This window comes from Podarcis liolepis (assembly GCF_965112155.1).
Source record: "Podarcis liolepis genome assembly, chromosome: 9".
Taxonomy (NCBI): domain Eukaryota; kingdom Metazoa; phylum Chordata; class Lepidosauria; order Squamata; family Lacertidae; genus Podarcis; species Podarcis liolepis.
Window position 1 is genome coordinate 33,897,941 of NC_139564.1, and position 27,085 is coordinate 33,925,025.

The window sequence follows — 27,085 nt, forward strand, 5'->3', positions numbered from 1 at the left end:
ACACTTCTTTGAAGTCTCTCAGCCCCACTCACCTCACAGAGTGTTTGTTGTGGGGGAGGAAGGGAAAGGAGAATGTTAGCTGCTTTGAGACTCCTTCGGGTAGTGATAAAGCAGGATATCAAATCCAAACTCCTCCTCCTCCTCCTCTTCTTCTTCTTCTTCTTCAGTAGTGCTGTTTTTCTCCACTGCATTTGTGACCTATAGCATGTGTATCTTTAAGAACACATCATAAAAGGTAACTTCCTTTTGCTGCCTGAAATTCTTATTTCTGCTTTCCCACCTTGCAATACAGGGCATAGGTGCCTTTGTGACTGTAATGGCAGCCTTTTGGGGAACTGAATCACAAAATATTATGCTCTTGAACTCACAGGCAGCTGCATAATCATTTCAATAATAAACCCATTTTCATGGAGTCTGTGCAGTAGAACTGAACATGCAGCAAGCCTTCCACAGTCAGTAACAAATAGTAACCTCAGTGAAAAGTGGAGGCGGGGGGAGGAGAGATTTAGCAAAAAATCAGAGGTGCTAGCATTCAACAGCCAGAAGTGTACTCTCACTTCACTGAGAAATTTTGCTACATTCATGGTGACTCTACTATTATTCATCACTGAGTTGGAGATGGATCATTAGAAATCTATAACTATTTGAAGAATACGCTGGTTTGGCCGGGGGGGACGGACACTTGCAGGAAGTGGGAAGCTCTATTCACTAGTCATTGAATTTCACTGTGTAGTGAAATGAGATCCTGAACAAACAAATGATAGCCATGTTCACACATAATGCAAAGCCAAACCATGGCTTAGCATTGATGTGTGGGCTTCTGGGGACAACAGATACTTTGTTCCTCCCTGACCCATTATGTTCAGCTAAGGTTTGGCTTCCATGAGCTTAGGCCTGGATGACATACTAAGCTAGAAGGAACTAGGAAATGCCAAGTGGTTGTTATCCCCTGTCTGGGAGCCAGTCCAATTGAGTAGTCCCAGTAAGCCATAGTTTGACTTACTATGTCATGCAAGCCAGGCCAGCAATGTATTCTATGGTATGTGCAATGTCTTATATGGTATGACATGGAGAATAAAACTAGGACTGAAGCATTAAGAAGGTTTGCATTTGTGAGAGTGTTAAGGCTGTTGTGTGGGCACCTTTAGACAAGTGAAGAGTTGTTGTTAATCTGTTGCAGTCTCCGGCAATGCTGTCTGCCTCTCTGAATTCCACTCAACTGGTGAAATCAGTTGCATTCATGTAAACTCTTTGATATGACCATGAGCCTTGTGCACTGGTGCTCTTGATCATGTTGAATAGTCTATGTGAACTCAGCCAACTCCTTATTCAGACTTTTAATCATTGCAGGAAGGGCAGAAGTGCAGAGTAAGTCAGAAAAGTGGTTGTCAAGTGTCATAACATGGGGGGGGGGGCAGGACAGGAGATGCAAATCCGTCCCCTTTCCAAGAGTTGTCCCTCTATGTAGAACAGTGGTGGGGAATCTGTGGTGCTCCAAATGTTGTTGGGGTCCAATTCCCATCAGCTTCAATCAGTATACAGTTATACTTCGAGTTGAATGTGCTTCAGGTTGAGCACATTTGGGTTGTGCTCCGTGGCAACCCGGAAGTAACGGAGCACGTAACTTCCGGGTTTCGCCGCTCGCACATGTGCAGACACTCAAAATGACGTCACACGCATATGCGGAAGCATCAAAACATGACCCGCACACACACAGACGTGCTGTCGCGTCTTATGTTCCATTCAGGATGCGGATGGGGCTCCAGAACGGATCCCGTTCGCATCCTGAGGTACCAGTGTACATAACAGTCAGGGATTATTAGAGTTGTAGTCTATCAACACCTGGAGGTCTGGAGGTTCCCCATCAAACACTGGGCTAAATAAATTGTGAATATCATTGCAGCTAATTGTTTTTGGCTCAAAGCAAGTGCTTGGTAGACAGTCTAAAGACTCATTTAATAGGTACTGAAACTCTGAGCATGCAATGTTATATTCTTATCAGATTTTATACTTACAATTTTAAAGCCCACAGCAAGTGAAGAAACCCTGTGCTGGGGAGGGGAATCAAGGTTGTATGTGTATAATTAAACTTAGAAGCAAGTGAGAAGAAAATTGACAGTTCTGTTTGAAATGTATTTGTTTCCACCAATGGCTATAGGAATAAAAGTTATTACATTAAAGAACTCATAAAGCAAAAATCCAAAGCAGAGCATAAGACTTCTCATATATCCAGTTGACTACAGGAATACATTCAACTGCATAACCATACCAGAAACTTTGGTCAGCATTTTGCAACAGGCAAATATAGCCAGAATACTTCTCTGTGCTATATTTTTTTTTCTTATTTGAACAGTTTATGTATTCCTACAGAGGAATCTCTTGCACCTATTTTTGGTATTAGAGCAATGAAATAAACACTACATTATGTACTACCTTGCACAATATGGGACGCGGGTGGCGCTGTGGTCTAAACCACAGAGCCTAGGGCTTGCCGATCAGAAGGTTGGTGGTTCAAATCCCCATGACAGGGTGAGCTCCCATTGTTCAGTCCCAGCTCCTGCTCACCTAGCAGTTTGAAAGCACGTCAAAAGTGCAAGTAGATAAATAGATACCGCTTCAGCGGGAAGGTAAACAATGTTTCTGTGCGCTGCTCTGGTTCACCAGAAGCAGCTTAGTCATGCTGGCCACATGACCCGGAAGCTGTCTGTGGACAAATGTCGACTCCCTTGGCCTATAGAGCAAAATGAGCACCGCAACCCCAGAGTCATTCGTGACTGGACCTAACGGTCAGGGGTACCTTTACCTTTACCTTGCACAATTACAGAATGGTGTAGCATTATCACACTAGGTGAAAAATACATCAATTTTCATTACAAACTTTACATGAAATAGATATCATTTATAAGGAAAAATTAACAAAATACATGAATTACAATGGACGCTCAGTTATCTTTTTTAAAATGCTGTCAAGTGATAGCATGCCAACCAAGCCTTCTCAAATGTTAGCACTTCAAAATGTGGGAAATTGATTATACCGTCTAAAACTCCGGGGTCTAAATGAGAACACCAAAAATTGGATTTCATCATAGACTAGCAATAGGGAAACTTACCCAGCACAGATGTCTCGCCCCCCCCCCGCCCCCCGAAAATAGCAACAGGATGATCAATGAACTTATCACTCCATGGCCCCTGTCTGCTTATGTGAAACCATACTCTGCTCCTGCATCATACTGGTTTATTTGCTTAGTGTCTGCAATGTTTTACATGACAGATCCAGCCATCTGTAAGCAACTTAGAATCATGTAGAGTTCAGCTGACACCATTTGTCATCTGTACTATTGAAAGAAGTGGCATACATGTGTTCTATGAATGTGGAAATTTTCTCACACAGCGGTTCTGCAGTTATTCCTCACAGTTTTTCACTCAGGCAATCTGACTTGCCAATGTACACATCTAGACTGCTTGATAAGCAATGCCCAGATTTTACATGTTTACATACTTTCCCCATGCTTACGCATGCTTGAAAACAAGCGAAATCTTTAGATCTGATGGGCAAAAGTATTTTAAAATGCAGACATAAACTCATTGGCTTTTACTTTTTGATGGACCAAAAAGTGGCTGATGGACAGTAGAAAAACACTGTTGATAAATGTGAACACATTGAATAGTGGGGAGGTTTCCTGCATTAATATACAGATCAGTGTGCTTATTTGCTGTTTTCATTAATGAGCTAGAAGGGATAAACAGCAGGCTAATGGCATTTGCATATGATAGTAATTTATGGGGACAGATAAATCATATGAGTAGACCCAGGGAGATTAAAAAACAAGACACAAAATAACAGCATGGGGTTATAGTTGGATGACTGCAAATATCATGCCAGCAACAATAGGCTTTGTCTTGACCTTCTGCGCAGGGGATCATTTTACCCACTATGCACAGCTTGGAGCCCTGCTTTATAGCAGCCTGTGTTGTAGTGCACAGAATTGACTAGAGAGGCTGTGAAGATAACTAATCTGTTGCATTGTAGCATATATCTTCTTAACAGTTCCACAGTATCTTCTTTTACCTGGGGTATGTATGTGTTTCTGTGTATATCTGGTGTAATGTGAGTTGTGCATAGCAGTAGGCCACCACATATCACAGAAAACATGCACACAATCTGTCTATGAAGAGGGCTTTGTGCATATTTTCTGGTCAGTATAAATATTCTCTAAGAGGCCCTGGGCAATGTGCAAATCCCAACCGCATTTTGTACAGTCTCCAGGCCATGTGCACATTCTCCACGAAACCTGCCTTTTCTTCTGCTAAGGTGGGCAAGGTCAGCTGATCAACAGGGAACATAGCGCCTTTTCTCTCACTGCTCAGCTGTTCCCTGCAGAGAAGCATGGGTTTCTTTTTTTCTTGGTATGGATTAGAATCATAGCATTGGAAAGGACCCCCAAGGGCCATCCAATCCAACCCCCTGCAATGCAGGAACCTCAACATGTTGTTCCCCCATTCAATTTGACACAAGACCCTGCTTAGATTTGCAAATGTGCTAGCACTTTTAGCACTGTACCACTAAGATGGCATATCATGGCAGAGGGGCATTTACCCATTGTCTTCTCTTGTAATCTTGATTTAAATAGTGTGCAGCATAAGCAGAGATAAAATAAATGAATTGGGCAAGGGTTACAGTCAGGATATTTTCTCTCAGATTTGAAGTATTACTTGGCCTTAGTGAAATGATTGAGGGTGTGGTTATTTATCAGAATACACCCCCCAAAAACCTAGTATTTTAAGAAATTATATAGCATAACTGTATATTATTATATGTATATTGTATCAGTTATTTGTATACTACTATTAATAAGAATAATGTGGTCTAAACCACAGAGCCCAGGGCTTCCCGATCAGAAGGTCAGCAGTTCAAATCCCCGCAACAGGGTGAGGTCCCGTTGCTCAGTCCCTGCTCCTGCCAACCTAGTAGTTTGAAAGCACATCAAAGTGCATTATGCCACAACAGCTGCGAGAATATTATTAGCGAAGAATTGGAAGAAACAAGATTTACTAACTATCGAAGAATGGCAGATGAAGGTGATCGACTATATGGAACTTGCCAAACTGACTGGGAGACTCTGGGACCAGAGAGAAGAGATGGTGGAAGAAGATTGGAAGAAGTTTAAAGAATATTTGAAAAAAAATGTTAATATTTAAATCTTAGAATAGCTTTGGAAGTGGATATAGGCTGTAGGGTTAGAAGTAAAAGATAGATTTTAAAATAGTATTATTTGTAAGGGATAATATGTGAAGATTTTAATGGTTAAAGTAAGTGTGATAAAAAAATGGTTAAAATGTAAACTGCTAAAGATGAGGTAAAGTGGAAATCAGATAGGGGGGACTTGGGGAAGCTCACCTAACAATGTTTAGAAAAAATAAGGATAAGACAAGAATTTGTTTGTATTGTTTGTTTTTCCATTTGTGTTGTTTATTAGTGTTATAAAATGAATAAAAAAAATTTGGGGGAAAAGAAAGCATATCAAAGTGCAAGTAGATAAATAGGTGGGAAGGTAAATGGTGTTTCTGTGCGCTGATCTGGTTCGCCAGAAGCGGCTTAGTCATGCTGGCTACATGACCCAGAAGCTGCCTGCAGATAAACGCCGGCTCCCTTGGCCACTAAAGCAAGATGAGCGCCTTGGCCAGTAAAGCAAGATGAGCAAGAGTCGTCCGCGACTGGACCTAATGGTCAGAGGTCCCTTGACCTTTTTACTATTAATAATAATTTTAAATGTGTGGCCCCCAGTGAAATGATATCAAGCTCAGGATGTGGTGCTATTATATTATTTTGTAATTTTATATATTTTGACCATTATTTGCATACTTTTACATCTCATTAATGTTGTACTTTATTTTCCTTATTTTTAGAAACACATTTCCTTATTTTTATTATTGCCAACTTAATCTTTGTATCTAGTTTTGTAGGTTTGGGGCAGCATACCTTTTCTTTGTTTGTGCAGGTTAAAATCTTCTGACATATCTTAAGATGTGTCAGCATTTCACACATTTCCTGAAGAGTTTACAGTTCCTTGAAGCTTTTTGTTTAATAATCTTTAGATTAAAATGCTAGCAAATGCCACTTTCAATTATCATAAAGTAATCCTCTTTGTTTTTCTTCTTAACTAAAGCAAAAAAACCACATTGTCATGGTAAAAGATACCTTGTGATTCTCTATGTAACTGACACACTTTGTGACATTTAAGCATGTACCCTAGCCACATCTTTATTTCCCCAGACAACTTGTATGACTTCTGTGTTGTAGAAAGAAATAATTTACCTCTCTACAGCGAGATTATGATGGAATCTGCTGCTTAAACCTCAGTGATACTTCATTGCTATCAAGTTGTCAAGCAGCCTTTTGAGACAAGCTACTACCAAGAAAGCTATTTTGCCATTGAAGAAAGTCCAGTAAAGCTCAGAACCCCATAGAAAGCTACACTGGGCTTTCCTCATTACAATGGTGCCCCGCAAGACGAATGCCTCGCAAGACGAAAAACTCGCTAGACGAAAGGGTTTTGCGGTTTTTGAGCTGCTTCGCAAGACGTAAACGTCTTGCCTTTTTTGCAAGTTTGTTTCCTTTTTCTTAACACCGTTAATACAGTTGCGACTTGACTTCGAGGAGCAACTCATAGAACGCGGTGTGGTAGCTTTTTTTGAGGTTTTTGGTGATTTTTGAAGCTTTTCCAAAACTTTTCCGACACCATGCTTCGCAAGACGAAAAATTCGCTAGACGAAAAAACTCGCGGAACGAATCGATTTCGTCTTGTGAGGCACCACTGTATCTTTTACTCTCCCAGTGAGATATTCTACAGTAAGACTATGCACTTAAAAACCAATGATGTTTGCTCCAAATTTCACATTGGAACCCATGAACGTGGGAGAGTTATTGCTTTCAAAAATGTGAAATACAATTCACAAAATGGCAGCAGTCACTGGAAGAGATACAAAGGCTGACTAATAAATGCAAGAAATAAGCATGGGCAGAAGCAATGAGTGCAGGAATCCTCAATTTGTTTCAGTTTGATTTGGTTTGGTTGTTTGTTTGTTTTTGAGAGAGCTGAGTAATGGATGAAGGTAAAAACAAATATTAAACTCCCCCTTCATTTCATGCCAGTGCATGATGATATGCATGATATTACATGCTAATTTTTATGTTGTGAATCACCCTGAGTTCTACAGGTATGGGGTAGTATACTATACTATACTACTGCTACTAATACAGTGGTGCCTCGCAAGACGAAATTAATCCGTTCCGTGAGTCTCTTCGTCTTGCGGTTTTTTTGTCTTGCGAAGCACGGCTATTAGCAGCTTAGCGGCTTAGCAGCTATTAGCGGCTTAGCGGCTTAGCAGCTATTAACGGCTTAGCAGCTTAGCGGCTTAGCGGCTATTAACGGCTTAGCAGCTTTAAGAAAAAGGAAACAAACTCACAAGAACTCACAAGACGTTTCGTCTTGCGAAGCAAGCCCATAGGGAAATTCGTCTTGCGGAACGACTCAAAAAACAGAAAACTCTTTCGTCTTGCGCATTTTTCGTCTTGCGAGGCATTTGTCTTGCGAGGTACCACTGTAATAATAATAATAATTTTGAGGGAAATGGGGAGAGCAAGCCATGCTTTCTTATTGGTGGACCTTGGGGTCTCAAATTTCAGTGATGCCCTGTGTGATGCCAAAATTTGGCAATCCCAACCCCACCTCTCACTTTCTATTCTACATCATAGTTGTGGCTCCACCTATGGTGCCCCTGAGGCTCCACACCCAGTGTGACTGAACTGGTTGGGCTCCACCTAAATCTGCTTCCTGCTTTCTGAATGAATCCACATTGAACAGAGCAGAATGGTTTGCTGGAAATGCTTTTAAGAGTTACACCGCTCAGTGACATGATTATCAATGTGCTCTTCAACAGGAGCCAAAGGATGAGCAGCTGGGAGGTCACCATTTTGGAGAGGATTGCTGGAGTGGAGTTCCTTGGCACATGTTGCACTGTAATGCTTCCAAAAAAAAAAAAAAGCCCCCTTGCGCTCTCTCTCTCTTTTTCACTCAGTGATTTAGATAGATCAAACATTTAAAGCTTGCCACACAAAAAACGGGCTCTTTATTATCCACAGCTTTATTATACAGATTTTAAATCCAGTGTTTGCTGCAGAGTGCTATGCATGTGTACATAAGAAAGGGGGTTGCACTAGAGGACCATTGGGATTGCTTCCAACTCCACAATGATTCTATGATACTAGGAAGGAACAAGCTGGAAAATGTTAATGAGCACAATAACCCTCTCCTCACTTGTGATTCCCAGCAACTGTCATTCAGAGGTACACCACCTCTAATACTCAAGGTAAAGGTAAAGGGACCCCTGACCATTAGGTTCAGTCATGGCCAACTCTGAGGTTGCAGCCCTCATCTCGCTTTATTGGCCGAGGGAGTCGGCGTACAGCTTCCGGGTCATGTGTCCAGCATGATTAAGCCACTTCTGGCGAACCAGAGCAGCACACGAAAATGCCATTTACCTTCCCACCAGAGCGTTACCTATTTATCTACTTGCACTTTGATGTGCTTTCGAACTGCTAGGTTGGCAGGAGCAGGGACCGAGCAACGGGAGCTCACTCCGTCACAGGGATTCAAACTGCTGACCTTCTGATCGGCAAGTCCTAGGCTCTGTGGTTTAACCCCCAGCGCCACACGTGTTCCTTAATACTCAAGGTGGTATCTACTTCTTATTTGGCGATCACTTGTAGCCGAGTAAGATGTCTTGCATAAACATGGTCTTAGCAGTAAGTCTGTAAGTGACTCTGGAGGCCAATTCTGGATCCACACGTCCTTCTACCGTGGGGACATAGATTTACGGGCTGTGTGAAGTACTTTCATTTGTCTGTCCTGAATCTTCCAAAGTTTAGCTTTATTTGATATTCCCAGGTTCTAGTATTAAGAGCGAGAGAATAAACAGTTCTATTGGCAAGCTGATATGTTGTCAGTGCTGTCCTCCTCCTTTTGCAAGTAGCTGCATTTCTCAAGAGAACTACATCTCCCATGGTCCCCTGGGCTTTGCTGTTCTTCAGCATGTGAAGAGATGAAGCAAAGGGATAAGCATCTGTCTTCTTCTTTTCACATATGCCCGATGCTTCTGTTATTGCCACCTACAACTTTCCAGGCAACTAGTGAATGGAAGTGAGAGTGTGTTCTGAGAGGAGTGGGAGCTGCCAGGGTGGTTTTTGGAGACAGTGAAGATAATGGGGATTGGCAGGAGCATTTGTTGAACTCCTGCTTGTGGACGGTGGTGGGGATCCAGATATGTATTGGTTTTTTTGTGGTGGAGGAACTCAGATATTCCAAGTTAAACCAAGCTGAACTTTGGAGAGCTCATCCATTTCTAATTGTTTGGGTCCATTACAGCAGTTAGTAAGTCCCTTCTCAACCATGTCGCAGTATTGTATCTGCCACACTGTATCGTGGATAATGTACTGAAAGCTTTCCAATGGTGCCTTGGTGGGCATTCATTTTAGTGAACCAAGTTGCTCTGCTACCTGTTGCTCTGCCAATTGGAAAGTAAACTTTTGTTATTTGAAATTACACAAGGGGGACATGCATCTGTAGTCAGATTATGACAGATGCTGGAAGAAGAAAGGAGCATCACCCTGTGGTGCCCTGTTCATGGAATGAGGGTCCCACACTGATTTTCTCAACATGCTTCCTGCTAAAACTGCATAATTATTTTCCAACATGTTAATGCACAAATATGCTGAGGTTTGCATTCATGATTAATCTTAAGCGTTATCTTTGACAGGCAACTGATCCACTTAAGAAACTGCTGTAAACATACTAAAAAAATCAACCAAAGAGTTCTGTTTTCTTTCTCCCCTTCCTTCTGCTTTCACCACAGTTCATCTGACATGCAGTGCAAATCTGCATTCAACCCGTATAGTGAATACTTGAATATTGTGTTTGTGGTGTGTTTCTGTGTGGAAAATTTTACTAGCTTTTCCTAATTGTGATCAAGCTGTTTGCAATGGAGATCTCTCTAACTTTATTCAAACTTTGTCTCAACATTTTACATATTGCATGCCAAAGCACAAAAAACCCCGCCGCTGCACCCGAGATCAAAGAATCACACATGACAACATTCATTTGGATCAAATTAGGCAACAACTTAATTGATTGCTGATGTAAGAGGATTTGGCCTACGTATTGGATATATCCTCTATCAACCAACCTGCTTGCTAGTTGTTTTATGGGGTTTTTTTCAGGGGTGGGGAGGCCCTATGACATAAATCAAGTAGGTGCCTCCTTGCCTAGATTGCCACCTTAAGGCACTGGAGCCAACTCCAGGGGGCATGGCACCCACAATAATATATTTGTTGGGCTGGGCCCCAAAGTTGCAGTCCTTCATTACAAGCACCCACAATCTTTGGGATGAGATGGCACCTATACTTTGAGGTGCTATGGCGCTACTTGGACATGTAGACAGAAGCACCTCCTCCTGGATTCCTTTAACAGGATACCGTGCTTTCTCAGAGGGGCAGGCAAAGGCTTACAATCACCCCTCCAACCATGACTAGGGCTTTACCCAATCAATGTCTAACCTTAACAAAATGGTCCTTAACATCTTGACTATAAACAATTTTAACTACCATCTGGAATTTCAAAATGACGAAGAATCAAAAATAGATTTTGTCTACATTTTTCTTTTATCCCAACATTGGCAATGTATTTGCCCCAGAAATCCCTAAAGTGACTCCGCATCTGCACCCACAACTTGTACCAGTACTGTAGCCTTCCTTTCAAAGCCTTCCAAGACATAGTTATCTCTCTCTCCTCTCCCATTCAAATACATCCATGTTTGTGACTGACACACATTTCATTCCATCAACTATCCTATGCTGCTGATGTCTTTCTTCTGGGCTCCCCATGGCTATCTGGTTGACTCCACTGAGAACAGGATGTTGGATTACTGTATTTTTCGCCCCATAGGATGCACTTTTTCCCCTCCAAAAATGAAGGGGAAATGTGTGTGCGTCCTATGGGGCGAATGCAGGCATTCGCTGAAGCCTGGAGAGCGAGAGGGGTCGGTGCGCACCGACCCCTCTTGCTCTCCAGGCTTCGCACAAATCTCTGCAAGCCATGGGAGGCCACACCGGGCTCCCGCGGCTTGCGGAGAGTTGCCTGCATGCCGAAGGCTGGGCGCACTGAGCTCAGCATGCCCAGACTTCGCGCAGCTCTCCGCAAGGCACGGGAGCCCGGCGCTTGGCTCCCACGGCTTGCGGAGAGTTGCCTGTTCTGGGGGCTGAGGTTGGAGGAAGCTCGGGCTTCCCCCACCCCAGCTCCGTGCCTGGGGGGGGGTAATTCCCCCCCTTTATTCCCCCCCAAAAAAACTAGGTGTGCCTTATGGGACGGTGCGTCCTATAGGGCGAAAAATACGGTAAATAGGACTTTGGTGTGATCAAGCAGGGTTCTCCTAATGCCCATAACAGTCCACAGTATACCAGCTGCCTCAAATGCCTCTGCTCTTTTACCATTGCTGTCTCTTTTGCCTAAGTGTCTTTCTTAGAAGACCTGTGTGATAAAAAGCCACATTTTTAATGAGAACTTTGGCTCTATGTTTTATTTTAATTCAGCCTAAGTATGTGTGGGTGAAATATACATTTATTCTATTCAATCCTGCCAGATTCTCCATCTTTCTTATGTTTGACTCCCTTGTGTTGAAACAGTATAAACTCCTTGGGATTGGAGACTTTCTTCTATGTTCCATGCACATAGTTGTAGTTGTAGTTTTAGTAGCTGTTCTTCTTCTTAGACAATATCTAACAAAGCAGTCCCATTAGCACAAGGCCTTCTGGCTCCACAGCGGAACTTTCCCTTCCAATTCCTATCCCCATGCATGCCTTAAGTATGCACCCTGTAAGTCTTTTCTTGGTCCCCCTGACCCAAACCCTCAAGTGAAGATTTGGGGAGAGTGAATGAGGAAAGGAGAGAGGGGAAGTTCAATTGAGCAAGCAGAGAAACGTGTGACAGCATAACTATTTTGCTGAGTATTACCCATTATGGTTAAATGCATTTTCTGTGTGGAATCATTTTCATGGAGAAAATATTATATTAGCTGTCTAATAGCAGAGGTAGACCTTATAAAGCAGGCACCTGAGTTATAATTGTGAAATATACCAACACTTAACATAAATCACTTTTGAAACAGAGTCACCCATTTGTTATGTAAGAATATCCCTTTACGTTTCCTACAGTCCTACAAAATCCAGCTCTTTAAACTTTGGTCTTTTATAACACAGATTTGCCATAAAATGAGTAAAGGGTCATTAAAATAAAACATTTATTTTTATACTGAACAATTAGGGAAAGTAATATTACCCTTGGGGAAAGTAATATTTACTACTATAGGAAAGCTTTGACAAGTCAGGCAGCATAGCTTTAATGACGGTAAAACATTCTTTCTACAGTGCTTTCTCTTCCCAGTCACTGTTACATGGTTGTGTAAATCATGAAAATGTTTCTCAGCTATCCTTGCACCTTTGGGTGTAAACCTGAGTAGTAGATTATTATACAGTGGTGATTCATATCCTCTGAGAGGGGAAATGTGGGTGTTAGTGAAACCTTATTTGGCATCAGTGGGAAAGTTGCTATATTTAAAACACTGATTGCATTTTTAGAAGCTAGGGGAGCAGTGTGTGTGTTGCAGATAAAGTGTGGCTTTCATACGTCACTTGCCTTTATCTAGAGCTTTAGGGACAAAATAGATGCAACACAGGAAACCTGTAATGAGACCTGTCAATGCTATCTTTAAGCCGCCATAGGGGACTCAATTTCCATTGGATACTGGAGCAGCATTGTAGGAGCTTCTTTCTTTCATGATCTAACACACACACACACACACACACACACACACACACACACAGCTCTTATTAGACCAAACCTAACTGTGCTAGAAAAAACACGCAGCACATTGGTAGCTTTAGATTCAAAAAAACACTGCAAGATCTTCTACAAGTGTCACTACTCCTATCAAAGTAAGAGCCCCTGGTGATAAGGGTTTGAAATTAATAAAATATCAACACTACTGGAAACAATCTTACTGCTTGATTATTTGGGGCAAGCTGAAGAGCATAAGAAGAACTTGGCTTGATCAGAAGAAAGTCCCATCTGCCTCCAACAGTTAACGTAGAACATACCAATCGTGACTAGTATGCATTGATAGCTTACTTCCCATAAATTTGTCTAATATTCCATTAAAGTAATTGAAGTTAGAAGCCATCACTGCATCTGTATAAATGCTGGTATATTTTATTTTTTATTTATTAACTTTCTGTACAATAGTTTCCCCCCTAAAGGTGGATACGTAATGAAACAGGCTTTGTACATAGATGATTAAAAGAGGAAATATGAGTGAATACAAATACATGTCTATGCAACAGTTTTTAAAGTACAAAGCAAACAAATGGACAGCACAATATTTTTCTTTAGGTGGCTGCTATACAACTTACCTTTTTAATGAAAAAGAAGAAAGCTCTGAAAGAGGTGGTCACTTTATTTATGGCGCTTGCACATTTTTATTTATCATTAGTTTAGCATTTTCATTGACTGCTTTGGAAAAGACAGGTGGAGAAAGAGAAAACAACATGTCCCTAAAATGTTATGAATTAATATGGCAACATAATTATTTGAGATGAAAATGAGTTGAATTTTGAAAGGGGTGGGGGGAGAAGCCTATGTGGAAAAATGTGAAAATTTGACTTGAAGAGTGAAATGTTTCACTGCAGATGGGGGATGGAAGTGGCAGCATTCATTTGAGGAAAGACTGATAATGTTGGTCCTTACATTCATTCTGTGAATATTTCATCAATCATTCACTAGTCACCCTTCAGTTCCTGAAGCATTTTTAAAATATCCATCTCTCCAATTGTTTGAGGAGCTTTATGTTACCTCCCTTTCCCTCCCACCTCCTTTACCTCAGTCACTTTAATAATTTTTAGTTTTCAGGGTGGGAAAATTGATGTGCCTGAAATGTTTAATTCTGTCTTGACAACCTTCACCCACATAAAAAGAAAAATGGGCTTACCAGAGATTAAGACAGTAGTCTTACTTTTATGGCCCACTATGATGCCCCCTTACAATATTATGGGAGGTGACATTTACATTTCTCAGTAAGTCTCTCCTACATGATTAAATCTGACCATGAGAAATTAAATGGTAGTTTTGGATGGATGCATTCCACGTGGCTTTATCTGTCTTACCATGTGATGGAGAAGATAAGCGAGAGCCAGACACCCGTAGCTGGTATTAAACATTCTAATTGAAAGAATATTGGAAACATACATTGCATAAGAACAGTGTGGAGGGGAGCATAAATAGTCAACAGCAATGACTCATCTGTCACTACTAAATTCAGTCCTAAACTACATATCTTGCATGGAGAGGCTGTAAAACTGTCATGTAAAACCCTGGTGTTTAAAATCTGCCTTCAGGACCATGGACAGCAGCACTACCATTGCACTGTTCTAGGCATTAGCCCTATTCAGTTGTTTTGTCATTGTCGTCGTCCCTCTGTCCCCCCATTTCATATGATTAACATTGTGCAAGGAGGAGAATGGATAAGAACACTGGGCCACTGGAAGGAAAGAGAGAGGGGATATCATGCTTGAATAAATTTGAGGATCTTGAGGATGCTTGCTCACTCATTTGTTTATTTCCAAAGCCTAGCGGGAGGGAACCGCTGGTCTAGGGATTTGAATATGTCTTTGAGACTTCTTTATCCAACCCTCAGGAATCTCCCCAGACTTCATCTCTGACTGGCCCTGCTCTCCTCCCTCTCCAGATGCTCTTTGCCTGGCTGAAACATGTCCTTGAAATGTGAAAATGCTTCTTGCTTGCCTGGATATATGGTTTGTGTATGAAAACCATGTGTCTGACTTTTGTGTGGCTGAAATGTCACCCTCTGTGCAAAGCTAAGAGTCACAACTGTTGCTCTTTTACCTCTGGACCACTTTTACCTCTGGACCCAGAAGGGTTGCCAATGGAGGAATGTGGTCCTCAAGCTGAATAAAGGTTTCTCATCCCTACCGTAGACAGTATTTGGGGATCCAGGGAGAAAGGAGGAGAGGGAGAAAGCAAAAGCTGCAGAGGTCCTGGCTGGAGACCTGTGGGTACATAATTACAAAAATAAAAGCGACAACAAAATTGAATTGGTGGACTGTGGTTTGCTCTGGTGGAGGAATTTTCAGATTGGTGAATGTTAGGCAATAATTGCAAGAGGAGGGAAAACTTATTTTTGTTGACCAGACAGCTTCTCTTTCAATGGACAACAGCAGTGTCTTATCTACTCAATAGCAGCTGGAAAGCTCAGCAGGAAGCCATTAGTTCAGTCAGTTACTGAAGAATGATGTGATAATTCCTTTGTGCTGAAGCCTGGTCAGGCTGCTCATTTGATTTTGCATTGCAAATTGAAATCTTGAAAGAGAGAGAGGAGAAAATAGCAATGCAAGCCTATTCCCAATCACTTGAGATGAGTAAGCCTTTTTAAAGGAAGTGGCGCTCCCTTCCCAATTAACACCCATCTGACTGGGCTATAGGTGTGGTTTCTGGAACACCTTTCTAAAATAAATAATAAAAGTTGTTGTCAGTTTAAAAGGGGGAGGGGAGAACACCAAAATGTCTTTAGGGCTACATTTTATTAGCCAGCTGTGAAATATGTGTAAACTTTAGTGGAACAAACTTTGGGAGCCAATGTTCACAAAGAAGTCTTAAGGAAGAAACTTTAATGTCTATATAGATTTTTGGTTAGTGAATCATCACAATTGGTTTCAAGCTGCATAGCTCTTTATGTTTGTATAACACAGCAGTTCTTGGTCTTTTAGCAAAACATTTCCAGAGATAGGTGGCATGGGGGCTTGTCACAGAATATACCTTCCCGGATATTATTCACTGTGGAATATCAATATAAGTACATGTAAAATGCATATAGCACATGTAAAAAAAGGCAAAGGACCCCTGACAGTTAAGTCCAGTCACAGGTGACTCTGGGGTTGCAGCTCTCATCTCACATTACAGGCTGAGGGAGCTGGAGTTTGTTCGCAGACAGTTTTTCCAGGTCATGTGGCCAGCATGACTAAGCCGCTTCTGGTGCAGTGGAACACCAAAACCAGAGCAGTGCATGAAAACGCCGTTTACCTTCCCGCAGGAGCGGTACCTATTTATCTGCTTGCACTTTTTGGCGTGCTTTCAAACTGCTAGGTTGGCAGGAGCTGGGACCGAGCAACAGGAGCTCACTCTGTTGCGGGGATTCGAACTGCTGACCTTCTGATCGGCAAGCCCAAGAGGCTCAGTGGTTTAGACCACAGCGCCACCCGCGTCCCTTAAACACATGTAGTATAGGAAAATATTTTTCACCTTTCGTTAAATTGTCTAATAGATCCATGTGAAAAGAAAACAATTTTCAACCCCTCCCTCAATTCATTATAAGTTGAGTATCCTGGGGAAATGATTCACAGCAATTAAAACTAGACCTATCCATCAAACTGAAAGATTCCTCATATATCCACCTTTCCCTTGTCAAACTCAGGACTTTTTCACTTCAGGCAGTGGAATCCCAAGGGCTGGCACCCTCACCTGCCCCTGCTGCTGCCATCAGAGAAGTGAATTAAAGTGATGGCTTTCAGTGAGATTTTGTGAGATCTTGCTGCTGCCACTCCTTCTCCCTCCTTCTTCGGCAGGAGGTGCACCGCTCACTGCTGCTTTTGCCAAAGAAGTGACGACAAGGGGTCCTAGATCTCATGGACCTCTCACGAGATTTTACTGCAACCTGGAAGCCATAGCTACAGCATTGTGAACCTAGTAAGCAAGTGGATGGCAGGGGCGGCAACACCTTTCCATTTTGCCTCAGGCAGTGAAGCAGAATGGGCCACCTTTGCAAAGGTGGCATAGGTGCCTACCATTTAATCTGATTTGCATGAGTTGATCTTTGATAGGCTGAATTGTGGGTGACACTCCATTCTTTTGACAAGAAGGGATTACAGCAAACACACACACACACACACACACACACACACACACACACACCAGGGCAGCAGAATCCTTGCAGTCCAAACTGGTTTACTCCAAAATATAGAAGACAGTATGTAGAATGCATAGTATGTTGCATTGTGGTATTAGGTGCAATTACTATACCAACCAAGTTAAAGTTTGACTACAGTATTTAGAGTGTGATAGGAGAGAGAGCTGGGTCCATGATTAGGCTGCATATTTGATATATTTCTATCCTTTAAAATCCTTCTGATCTAGAATCTCCCTTTAATACAGAATTTCTTTCTAAGGCTTCTTGTAGGTCAATGCAGCCATTAATAATGCTATGTTATTATATATGATATGATTTACACTCTAGTCTAATGACTTACAAAACATTTTTTTTTTTTTTGGCAGTCTGAACAAATTAGCTCTGTTTTCCTGGCACAATTAGTTGTAAGCCCTTCATTCTCATGCTGCTAAAAACTGAAGGACAAATCTGTGATAACAAAATCAAGCAGTTGAGTAGTCAGCTAAGATTTTGTCTTAAGAACAATTTATCACGTAAATGGTGTCTGCTTTGGTGTCTGCTTTGTTTTATGGAAATTTGAAAACAGCTTTCCGCATGATTGAAGCTTTTGTCAGTGAGACCCTCTTCAAGATGTGACAAATGTCTCTTATCTCTAGAAGATGCTGAAAAGACACAAGTGATAAAACTTGCTATTTTAGATCAAGAATCCACAAGGGAGGCACGGGGGAGGGTTAGCACTCAAGACTCAAAATAACTTTCCAGCCTTACAGCTTCAGGAGAAGGAAACAATTAGTTAAATGAGTCAATCTAGCTTTATTTTGAATGTCTGGATTATATGTGTGTGTGTGTGTGTGTGTGTGTGTGTGTGTGTGTGTGTGTGTATTCTAGACATTCAAAATATATATGTGACTGTTTTTTCATAAGCAATGTGCCGTGCAAACAACTTCACATTTTACCATTTCTGCACATGCAAATAACAAACAAAGATCTTTATTGTATCCATCTAGTCCAGCATTCTGTTTTCACAGTGGCCAACCAGATACACAAAGCACCACCTGATTCCTTATACTCCACCTTGGTCAATGAGCTCTTCTAACAGGTCACTTTGGGTGTTCCCCCCATGCTCATGCAGTTTGGCTGGTTTCACCAGGGAAGAAATATTGCTTCATGGAAGTCCTTGCCAATGGAAGTCATCTCTGCTTTCTTTCAGTTTGTTTGAAAAAAACAACAACAACTAAACTGTTCAGCCTCTGAAACTTTATTATTATGCCTTTGATGTTTTTACTGATGCTGTTATTGTAGTATTTGTCAATGCATTAGACACAACCTGGTTATATTTTCTATGAAAGAAATATTGAAATAAATGAAAAATTTTAAAATCAGGACCTGATTGCAACTCTGTGCACTTTGGATTTCCAGCAACTGGTATTCAGAGGTGGTTTCTGCTGGGACAGGTTCATCTATACATCCTGTGGGGTTTCTTTAAAAAAGTAATCTATCCTGAACCTGACAGTTGTGTCTGAAAAACAGGCAGGCAGGAAGAAAAACTTTACAAACTAGGGAGGCCCCTTCCACGTTGGCATAAAACTCAACTCCAGAATTAATACTTACTTGCCTTCTTACTCAGACCAAACTCGCTGTCCTTTCCTGGAGGGTATACCTGGGAACCAGCAGGTAATATGTTCAAACAACAAAGCATCACCCACTACTCTGCCCAAAACTTTCTCTACTCTCAGCTTTCCCATACCAGACACAAAAGATTCTCCTTATCAGAGATCAAGGCACTATTTTTCATATAACTTTGAGGTCATATTTTCTGTGCAAAAGAAATGCAATTTTAATCGGATTGAATTATTATTTTTACTGAATTGTCTTAGTAATGGTGGTTGAGGGGGGAGGCCTAGTGACGTGAGATTTCAGTAAAGGAAAAACTTTGCATGGTTTGCAGCATGGAAGATGAAGTGAATAAATTTGCTTTCCCCTGGACTTTAACTGAAAAGTGATTCCTCCCTTGAGGTTTCCATAAATGAAGTAGAGGTTCAATGAATGAAAGTGAGATGAGTTATGATTGGATGAGATTTCAGTGACAGTACTTCTGGCTTGAATTGAAAATAATGGTGAGCAAAGGCTGCTCAGGTAATTTAATGTTGATGCCCCCAGCTTTATTCAGAGCATCCTTCATCAGTCTGATAGCATCTCCAGATAAACCCCCCTTAGTGTAAACCATTATCATAATTTTAGTCTGCACTGTGAATTGACATTGGTAAAGTGAAATACTTTTTGTTAACCAATATGCCTTTAAAAAAATAAATTGTGGGAAAAACTAAGGTCAGGCAAAGTTAAATAAACAATTTAAAATATTTTAGCTCTAAAATATGGCTTAGTTTCTGTAAGGGATATTTAAAATGCATGGTGCCAAATCAGCTGTCTCCACCATGCTCTTATATACTAATGATTTCCTATAATTCAATTTGAAAGAAAATCATAGTTAATTAAACCTGAAAGAAGCAAAATATAATCAGGCATGTAAACAATAGAATGCTTCTGTCTTTATTGTTCCTGCATATAGCTTTTTTCAAGACATTTCTTCTGAGATGGCAAGCCTGGAAGGGAAAATGAAGATATATAAACTTTTGTTGCAGCAATGCTGCTTATTTGAAACATTCAGCAGTTCATCACACGATCAGGCAAAATCAGGGAAGTCACTCAGAGCCAAATATAAGTGATCATTAACTGCTTCTATGCTTTTAAGCCATAAATGAACTGGTGTGTCTACCTTCCAGGGTTTGTGGGTTTTTTAAAAAGCAAACAAACTGCAGGGAAAGGGTTTAAACTTTAGATTTAAACAAAGGGGTGAGTGAGACACAATGGTTTTAATTAGGGATGGGAGAAGGTGCTAATTTCAGTTTTCAATGCCATTTTTGTAATCTTAAATTCAGTACTTCACATCTCTGCATCAATTTGCATTAAAAAAAAAGTCATTGTGAAACTTCACCAGCATTTTAGTTTCAGTTTCTCCTAATAAACACATGCTTTCATGCAACTCTCCCTAACATTTTATATGTTATTTTCACTAATATATGCCTTTTGGTGCACTCTTTACACTGTATATGCATTTTTGTACACATTCAGAAATCTGTGAATTTTGGCTGGGGTTTGCTTCTCATGCTGTTTCAGAAATTGCAGATTAGGAAGAGTCACCCTTAAATGCAAACCGAATCTAATCTGTCCCCAATTCCTAGCTTTAACCCACCAGTGGTATGCTCTATTTTATACTTGCTATGTCAACCTAAAAACAAGCAAACAATAGGAACACCCTAACGGAGCATGCATGGTGTCCCACATGGGATCGGATTCATATCTGAGTTCCCTAAAAGATGCAATCTGCTTTGACAGTGCCAGTCAGGAGCTGGGGCAAGCGAAGATGTCTGGGTGGAATCCCATAAATAGGTGATTTGTGGGATTCCACCCAGACATCTTCGCTTGCCCCAACTCCTGACTCAGTGGCGTAGCGTGGGGGGTGCAAGGGGGGCCGGCCGCACCGGGCGCAACATCGGGGGGGGGCACGCTCGCTGCCTCCGGAGTCGCCGAAGAGCCTCGGGCGCAGGCTGTAGCAGAGCCGCATGCCTCGCGGAACCGACGAGCTATGCGCGCGTCCGGGCTGAAGGCGTCCGGCAGGCAGCGGCTCTCAGCGCTCGTCGCGGTCCCCGCGCGTCAGGGCCTCGGAGGACGCGCCAGGCAGCCCCTCCTCACAGCCCTGTCTCCGCCGCTGCTGCTGCTGCAGCTGCTGGGCCATGTTGCATTTTCCTCGCCTCTCTGCCCCCCTCCTCCTCCGGGCAAGCGGCGTCGTTTGGGCGGCAGCGCCCGCGGCAACGCGCCTCAGATCACCTGACGTGGCAGGTTAGGGGTTAGGGGGGGCGCAAATTACTTGCCTTGCCCCTGGTGCTGACAACTCACGCTACACCGCTGTCCTGACTGACACTGTCCAAACTGACAGTCACTGCCCTGAACATCTGCCAATATTTTGTCTCCTCCAAAATCCCTCTCTTCCCTTGTATTTATATGTTGCATAGCATTATAATTCTGGGGCCCATCTTCTAACTTTCTATCTATTCTCAAGAAGCAGGCAAGGCGGAATATGCCTTGCAAATCAGTTGTCAAGCAATACTGTGTGGAAAGGCAAATCCCCAGTACACACTTGGGTCCTTGACCTGCTTTGACTGACATAGATATGCATGAATGACCCAGTGGCAGGCTCAGCAAAGCAGGCAGCACCAGGGAATTGCCTGTGTCTGGGAGTGTAACTTCCATGAGAAGTATGTATGAATAAATATTTTTAAGTGTATACATGAATGCTGCTTTTATTTTCAGCTGAACTGAATCCGTATCACAAAAGCCTGCCATGTTGCAGAGCATAGCCTCTGGGTGACATTTTACATAAGGACCAGATACCAATTTCCTTCTTCCTATAATATGGATCTTGAGATAGGAAGAAGCTAAAAGATACAGGTGCTGTTTATTATCCTTTCTTCTCTTTTAGGCACTGCAAGCCAACTCTCTGACTTCAAACCCAGAAGCAAATGTAAGTACAGTGCAGGTCCCGATTTTGAATGTGGCCACAAGTACCTCAAATTTTATTGCTTCATTTCTATCAAATTATCACAGTTCCCTTTGACATGGTACTGGCTCTTGATGGATATTCATAAAATTTACAAATCATGGTGTCAGAGCTGCTTGAAGATCCTAGCTCACAGAGGATCACGCTAGCCAGCGATCATTAAGTAAAAGTCTTTATTGAGTTACAGTTTCCATTCTCAAGCTGCTGCGTGCAACTCTACGTCTAGTAGCTAGATCGGCGAAGCTCCGTCTGAGTCTCCGCCCCGTGTGCACCAACTTAATATCCTAGCTCGGCTCCACCTTTTCCGCCTGACTGTCCTCCTCTGGGTCCCTCTACCCCCCGGGGTCTCTTCCTTCCAGGATTCTTCTGACGCTGACCCCCCGGACCCTCCTGTCTCCTTGCGCCGGGCTTTAGGACCTGGCTCCCTTTCCGGGCTGCTTACTGCGCCGCCTTCCTGTGCATTTGAACTTGGCGCGCGCGCCCAACCTTCCACTTTCCGCTTAACCGTTTCTTCGCTCCCCGATGGAGGTGTGGCCACTCCTGACTCGTGCCCTCCCTCCTGTGGTGAGCTGCCAGCGCTTGCCCCCTGGCTCCCTTCCTCTTCCCTGCTCTCTGGCGGTGACGCTGGTCCCGATTTCCAACTGCTCTCCTCTGAGTCCCCTCTGGCTCTATCTTCCTGGGGTGCCCCCCTAGACTCCCCCCTTGCCCTGGCCACTGGTGCTCCTTTCTGTGAATCCTCTGATTCACTGGAAAGACTCGGAGATCTCGGGTCGTCGTCATCACTCATCTTTTCTTCTGCCTCCTCCCCTTCGCTCTCTGTTTCCTCCCTTGCCCTTGTCTCTGCTCCTAAACCCCTAACACATGGGCTCAGCATGTGAAGCCTCACTGAATGTAACACTTTTCATTTGTTTATAAACTGAGCACCTTTACCCTTAAATTCTTACTTTTTTGCAATTAATAAATATATGTCTTATGTTGTTGAAATTGTGAGTCTGGGAGGGATTAAACTGAGAGGAGACTGCAGTTGGGACTGTCAATGGGAGTTTCTCTTGCTGTCCAAAGTCCATGTGGCAGGCAGAGTGCGCAACACACACACAAACACACTTTGCATAAATAGCCATAGAACGCAAATCTCAGTTTCATCTTCTTGTTTGAAATGTTGAGGTTCGGGGATTTCCTCTGGTCCCTTCCCCCCACACATACCCCTTCTAGCTCCAATTGCTAGGGCCGTAAGAAACGGTGTCAGAGGTTTTTGCCCAGTTCCAGACCTCTTGCCATCCAGCAACCCTTTTGCAAGTACTACAATGCCCTCCCACCAGATGTCAAATAGAAAAATAACTACCAAACTTTTAGAAGACATCTAAAGGCAGCCCTGTTTAGGGAAGCTTTTAATGTTTAATAGGTTATTGTATTTTAGTGTTTTGTTGGAAGCCGCCCAGAGTGGCTGGGGGGACCCACCCAGATGGGCCGGGTATAAATAATAATAATAATAATAATAATAATAATAATAATAATAATTATTATTATTATTATTATTATTATTATTATTATTATATTATTATTATTATATTATTATTATTATATTATTATTATTATTATTATTATTATTATTATTATTAAACAAAGTCCAAATACAGTTTCAGTGGATGGGGGTTTTCAGATGGACAGATTAATCTATTTAATTAAAGCGTGTTCATATGTCTGGTCCATCCTATTTAATAATAATCTGTGTGTTTTTTAAAAAATAAAAAGTTCATATGGAACATTTGTATTTAAGGATGTTCTTACATATGTTTATTATCTCCAGTGTATACATTTCTAAATGTGTGTCATTTTCAACACAATAAAAATCAAGTTCCTTCCTCACAACTGCCAGTATTTCATACAAGAGCATATGGTATTGGAGGAGCAGAAACTAGATGGCAGCAAAGAGAGTCAGTGAATTCTAAACATCTGGTCACTATTTGGCTGGCACCCTCAAACAAGAGTTGCATATATACTGCATCAAGCTGTGAATCATGAGCCATGCTGATTAATACTTTTCAAATGTCTAGCCAATTAATTTGTGAGTTTTTTAAACAACATACAAGGTCAGTGAACTCTTAAAAGAAAACAAACCTGAGGGCTAAGTAGGGTATGATTCTATTTTATTTTTTAACAACGGCACTCAGAATAGCCTGAATACATACCAAATATCCTTCACTGTAAAAAGAGATCTTTTGTTGCTCATTATTAGGAAATTGCCATTAGGACAAATATGAGTTTCATGCTATTGTTCGACTGGCTCTAAACAAGAATGTTTAAATGAATAAAAACAAGTCAAGCCAATTAAAAAGGTTAAATAAGGCAGATGATCAGATTGAGTCTTTTTTTTAAAAAAAAATAATGAGTAGGACAATTATTAGTAATGAAAGCTTTTAGAGCAGTGTTTATTTGTTTTTTAACACACACAAAATATTCATGAGCAAATTCATTGAGATGTTTAAAAAACATGTACGTTGTTCGGAATTTTGAAATCCTATAGCATTAGTTAGAACCATTGACCTTGGCAAATATTGCAGTTGGGAAAATTGAGAAATACACTTTTCTAGTTTGGGCTGGCCAACCCCATCCCATACAATCCAAGCCCAAATTCACCTCAAAGCACACTTTATAATGGGTTTGAGTCTGGCAACCTACCCTGCCAATCTCCCTATCCCACAAAACACATGTTACCAACTCACCTTGGGAGTAAACCTCACAGAAGTTAATGGGTCTTCTGAGCAAGCATGCTGTTGATCTTGTAAGCATGGGAAGCTTGCTAGAGGTGGAAACCTGTAGTTGAGGAACAGGGCAGGGCTGCATCAGGTCACACACGACCTAGACCATACTTTACTGATTGGCCCTGCAGCAACACACAGTTGTCAGGTCCTTCTGGACTCCCTAATACATTGCCTGCATCAACCATGCCCTCTAGAACAGTGTTCCCCAACCTTGGGCCTCCAGCTGTTTTTGGACTACAATTCCCATCATCCTTGACCACTGGTCTTGCTAGCGAGGGATGGTGGGAGTTGTAGTCCAAAAACAGCTGGAAGCCCAAGGTTGGGGAACACTGCTCTAGAAGGTTAATAAAGCATTGTGACAAGCAATAGAGCGCCTAGGTAAGTGTGCTATTTCACACCTGTGCATAAAATTTGACAAAATTGACTTTTACGTACCTGATGGTGTACATTTATCTCCAGCTGAAAATGAGTAATGGTCACTCAATGTGTTATAGGAGCATGGAGGACTGGTTGCAGCTGTAGGCTGGTTTGTGGCAAGAGGCCAAAAGGAGCTGTTCCAGGTGGCAGGTAAGGCACTGAGTGCAATCCTTAATCCAATACTGGGCTTGACGTGAAATGGTGCATTATCCCAACCTCAAGCAGGTGCAATCTCAGGGTACCCTTTTAGAGGGGTCTAAGTTGAAGTCTCTGTCCAGAAGGCGTGTGGGGCAGATGGACCATAGAGCTTCCAGCAGAGGCCAGGGTTTGGCCACCTCAGTTGCCCTTCATCTTGACATGGTTTCTTCTAAGAATATTCAGGGACATCCAGTTCTTATTCATCAGCCAGCTTTACTCACCACCAGTTATTTCCTTTTGCAAGGCTATGCTTCACTGGGAATGGGAGATCTTGGAGAGTAAGAAGATGCACACTTTGGTCTTTCCAAGTTTTTTTGTGGGGAGAGGCAATGGAATTCCATACCTCTATTACCATTAACTCCCGGGGGGGGGGGGGAGAGAGACAAAAAGTTTGAGACTTTCATGAATCTGTCATTTTATGACTCATTTGGAAGACAGCACAGGCTAAGAAATCTGAAAATTAAGAAAAAATATGCAAAAGGGGAAGCAGAATTGATTTTATTTAGAAAGACAAATTTAAATACAGCCCAAACAGATACAGTGGTGTGAATTCAGACTTGCTTGCTTCTTGCTTGCTTACTGACTTACTTATTGTGTGGTGGTTATAATAAATGATAACTTAGAAGACCTAAATATATCCGATTACCAGGAAATGGCATGGCAATTTTCATTCTTCTTTCCTGCTTCAAGCTATTTTTGTGTGTGAAAGAAATATAGAGTTAAACTTGATGTATTCTTTAAAAAAAGGAAATCCATTGTTGCTATGTTTGTGTCATTGAGAAGCGGGGAGGAAAAATGACATTTGCAAACTGATGCTTACTGAATCTTTCTGGCTTCCCTCCTTATTTTAAAAATATGAAAGGTTTCGTTATGGTACTATTTTTATGCTTTTCATCAAGATGTTATTTCCTCTCTTAAATGCTTTCCACCATCAGTTACCACAAGCAGTGCATTAATGAATTCCTATACTGCGCCTTGGGTAGGGTTTCAGGTATGGATTTGATTATAATATTCATCCTGAAATACCACTGCCCAGTGGGTGGAATGGTTATTATTTTAATAGAATATATACTTAAAAATGAAGGAAAACCATTTCAGAAAAGCTGCATTTATCAGGTTTAATAGCCGGAGGTAGGTGACACCACACAGGTCACATAAACATTCCACATGTCAAGAATTGACTTTAAATGAAAGATCTCACACTGCAGTGCTCATTTTTATTTGTTTTCCTGAAGCTGTTTATAGTGAAGACTGCACATTTTTTTGTGTAACCGTAAGTAGTAGTATTCAATCAAGAGACTCATTATGCTTTATTGTTCTTGTGAAAAGAGGTATTTGGGTGTTTAAGAGGTGATGAAGGAGAAAACAAATATAGAAACAGTTAGATTTAGTTACACCTGAAGTTTTTCAGTAGCATATTTAATGTCACAGTTATTACTGATACTATCACATCAATAATAATGACATTTGTGAAGTGGTGTTCAGTACCTTCAGTTTGTCATGTATATTTAGATCCACAAGCCATGCTTGGTAAACTGCTAAAGCTATCAGGTGCAAATATAGAAATGGTAGTATTTTATTATTGGTAATTACATTAATATTGACACTTGCTTCTGTGCAGGGGTGGTTCTGTTCAATAAGAGGCCACCTCCCCCACCCTTTTTAAAAGTGAAGTTCCACAGCATTATTGCACCTCATATTCACAAGTATTTACAGATGGATTATCTCAGGTTGTTTGTCTATTGTTCAAACAGCCCTCTGACATCAAATTCATAAATCTGGTGTTCAGTAAATAGAACAAAATCAATGTCCCTGTGTTTCCTGGCTCAGGACCAATGAGAACATGACAAGGCTGTTAACCTTGTTGACACATTTGAAACAATAAAATTTCTGAGAACTGCTATAATGATAATATCTGTTAATTGCTCTCTGTTGTCTGATCTGGGTATATCAGCAGTTGCTGACAGGGATGAAATGGGAACATGACAAAACAGCTCATTAGCTAACTATAAAATATGATATATAT

At 41.5% G+C, this 27,085-nt stretch overlaps 1 long non-coding RNA gene across 2 annotated transcripts in view; it reads left to right on the top strand.

Annotated features, from left to right (window-relative positions):
• The window catches only part of LOC310714687, a 91,520-nt gene that overhangs the window by 26,346 nt on the left and 38,089 nt on the right, over nt 1-27,085 (top strand). Inside the window, exons 2-3 of one of the 2 annotated variants that reach the window (XR_014529973.1) lie at nt 21,605-21,646; nt 24,939-25,011. This is a non-coding gene — a long non-coding RNA (uncharacterized lncRNA). Of the gene's footprint in view, nt 1-21,597; nt 21,647-24,938; nt 25,012-27,085 lie in introns of those variants that run through there. The other variant, XR_014529974.1, reaches the window with a different exon arrangement.